We start from the raw sequence: 3,675 nt of genomic DNA, 5'->3' as shown, positions 1-3,675 counted from the left end.
TGCTTCCTACAGTTCAGTGGAGTGGTGCCTATTGTAGTAACTGCTGAAGAACTTGAGACAAAAAAAAAAAAGAAGAAGAAATGCAAAAGCGTGTTCGTGTATGGTCCCAGATAATTTAGCAACACTGTACAGAAAATTTTACTTAAGTATTGTAGAGTAGGTCACCAATTGATTAAAGCTGAAGTTTTTTTTTTTATCCTGAGGAGAAAGCCTGATATTTGAATAAAGTTTTGTCAATATGATATATGTGAGGTTGCTATGGAATATCATCAGAGATCGTGAGATCTGTCATTTCCAGCGATTTTGAGTTATTTGTAAAAAAGACCTTGGCAAAATTTGATTAGAAGAAAGGATCAAAATGTTTAGTAATAATTTTTGGATGAGGGATCGTAAGGAAGATGAGACATGGGTGAATTGTGTAAGTCAGGATAGAGGTGATGTATAGCAGACTATCATACAAAATTGGAAGCTATTGTAGCAATAAATGAAACAAAGGCAAAATATAAATAAATAAAATGTGAACAGTGCGTCTGTAAACCTGTGGTCGCAAGGAATGCTGTTTCGGCTATGTATGTACTTGTAGCATTGTCCCAGATATGAGAGCAATGCTTTAATCTGGGTTGCACTTCACTTCAGCATTTTTGAGAGTGAGCTATTAAGAGAAGTTGGAGAATTGTCTGATTCTACAAGGAAAACAAAACAGTTTATGGAATATAGTTTTTGCAATGTTTATATTTCTGAAACCACCAAGAGATTTGTTAGAAATCACTAGGCCTATCAACTGTGGCGGCTTTGAGAAGTTTAGTCGTGAATTGACCGCGAGTAACGGAGTTGTAGTGTCGCTGGTAAGTTTTGCTCATTATAATTAAGAAGTTAGATTTTTATTAAAGCCTTTATTATAACTTCGAGATGTTGGAAGTGAGAGCGATTGTGGTCTTTAAGATATTATACACTTACACGTGTTCAATGAGACTGGGTAAATACTCGATTTAAAGAATCCTACCGTTCAACAGAAAAATCAAATTGTTTAATATTTTCTACTCTCATCATAAAAAACACGTGTACCTCAATTTCGACAAATTCATTTTGTTGATTTGAAGCCAAGCCATTGTGTTCAATAATACTGTATAACAAAATTCTTATCATTTTTTGTTTTTATTTTTGGTCAGAAAGTGTTATTTCTTATTTGCTTCTCTCTAGAAATCAAAGGAAATAACTATTATTCCTTTCAAATTTGTCTTTTGTGACCTGGACATCAATGTTTTGAAACTAACCTATTTTACATTACATTCAGACAGATTCAGCGCTCAGTTGCTGAAGCAGAAATATTCTGCTCAATACAACAGACTTCTTTGTCAATTGCTTGACCTTAACCACTTGAGCATGCCCCTTAGTAGTTGAAAATATGTGCATTTCTGACTATGAGCAGGAGTAGTGGGGAAGCATCATAGCCATGTGTCGAGTGGGATTCTTTGAGGTTTGAATAAATGTAACAAAAGCAAAGTTTGAGGGAAATATTAGCCATTTTTCATACTTTCTAGGGGTAAGCAAATAGGAAATAACGGCTGCTACCCAAGGACAAAAATCGTGTTACACAGTGTAATCTCAAGAGAAATTCCTAGTTTTGTGCATCGACGTAAACCAATCTTCCTTCCTTCCTTCCTTCCTTCCTTCCTTTTTTCCTTCCTTCCTTCATTCCTTCCTTCTTTCTTTTTTTCTTTCTTCCTTAAAATTTTCTCTTTAACACTATTTTTTTACCAAACATTGTAATATTTTTTTATCGTGCTTTTTAAAAGAATTTCATATTGAAACTTTCTAAAACTTGTTAATAATTAACAACAATATTTAATACACATAATCTACACTGAAGACGGCCAGAAACGGAAGCAAATATGGAATACTTTATTGGAATTGGTGAGAAATGAAGTAAAAGCGAGGAAGTCTCTGTTGCATATGCACACATACACATATACATATATACAAATGTACACATATGATTGTGTGTGTGTGTGTGTGTGTGTGTGTGTGTGTGTGCCGCAGGATCGAATCTTAATTATCTCTTAAGCTGTACGGTGAAAAACATCAAATTTCGATATATCTTTTCTATACAAACCATTTAAGAAAATAATAAATCCTGTTTGCATTTGAAATAACACGTGTTCGCTTACATTTTCTTCTTTTGGTCAAATTCCTATAACTTGGCAGGTTGTAGTGTGGGTTGCTTATCTAGCACTCCTCTTTTTCTTACTTGCTCCATTCCTCTCCTTGTTTTTATACTGCTGTATATACTTTTTGTAACCTTGATAATTGAAATACGAGGTCAGTCTTACTATGTGTTCCATATGTGTGTGTGTGTGTATGTGTGTGTGTTTGTGTGTGTGTGTGTGTGTGTGTGTGTGTGTATGTGTGTGTGCGTGTGTATCTCTCTCTACACACACACATATACACACATATGCACACATTTATGTATGTATGTATGTATGTATGTATGTATGTATGTATGTAAACAGAAGCTATAACACACTAAATATTAACGCGTTCAAATTAACAGTAAAAATACACAAAAAAAAAAGAAAAAGAAAAAAAGAAATCCAAATATTAAGAAAAAATATCAAAGTGGTTTACATGAGTGTCAAAATTTAACAAGCAAAAGTGAATTGATTATCTTCAGAAGCTGGAACAAGCAATTAAGGATAGTTAAGAGAATAATATAAAAACAAAATAATTAAAATAGTTTGTCAATGACCATGCTAATATAAACACACACACACACACACACACACACACATGCTTACAGATAGACATATACATACTCCTAGAAGCAACATACACTAGTCTCATACGATTATTAATATCAGGTTTCAGTACTGAGGCCAGGTAAAGATTTTAAAAGCATAAACATGATGTCCCAGCATAATTCCAATCCAATGGCAGACATTAGTGGAAAATGAATGAAATTATATACACACACAGACATACTCTTCGTATACACCGTATACATATATATATAATACATATGTGTGTATATATTTATGCAAGTGCGTGTGTTTATATGCATGTTGTATGTAGGTATGTATGTATGTATGTATGTATGTCATTGTTCAGTTTTATTTCAAGATTTCTTGCCAATAGAGAAAGAGCCGGTTTCTAACCAAAATCCAAGACTCCTTCATTGGAATTTCAACAGAAACAATAGGGTAATTTTGTATGTATGTATGAATGTATATATATGCAGATTTGTATGTTTTGTTTTATGTATGTATGAGAATGCATTTAGTTGCACATCTAATCATGCTCATATATATTTAAATGATAAACTTCTGGGGATCTTTTTCAAAACGGGGGCACCAGTATTTTCTTAACGAAACACTAACGAAACACTTTGAAACTTGGGACACTGGTAGAATGTGTCATATAAAACATCTTTTACTCTTAGTCTTCTTAACAAAAAAACGTACATCGCAAGTTATTCCATGTTAAAGTTGTCGTATTTCTGTAATTTCAACCAATCACTGACGTCTATTCAGCTGAATAGAGTTACTGCTGGGCGGTCATAAAAATGTTATTCCCTGTGACATATTTCATCCGGTTTAATCGTAATTTATACGCATATATTGTTTATATAATAAATTACGCTGTGCGTATCTATGTGTGTAACAATTTTAGAGTTCGGAT

General features: G+C 33.3%; 1 long non-coding RNA gene across 1 annotated transcript in view; it reads right to left on the bottom strand.

Moving 5' to 3' along the window:
* Window positions 1-1,906: 1,906 nt before the first annotated feature.
* Window positions 1,907-3,675, bottom strand: part of LOC106884408 (uncharacterized) — a 91,152-nt gene continuing 89,383 nt past the window's right edge. Inside the window, exon 3 of the long non-coding RNA XR_001411240.2 lies at window positions 1,907-2,299. This is a non-coding gene — a long non-coding RNA (uncharacterized LOC106884408). The remainder of the gene's footprint in view (window positions 2,300-3,675) is intronic.

This window comes from Octopus bimaculoides, chromosome 1 (assembly GCF_001194135.2).
Source record: "Octopus bimaculoides isolate UCB-OBI-ISO-001 chromosome 1, ASM119413v2, whole genome shotgun sequence".
Taxonomy (NCBI): domain Eukaryota; kingdom Metazoa; phylum Mollusca; class Cephalopoda; order Octopoda; family Octopodidae; genus Octopus; species Octopus bimaculoides.
Note: the sequence above shows the minus strand (reverse complement) of the source record. Positions and strands in the feature narration are given on the sequence as shown.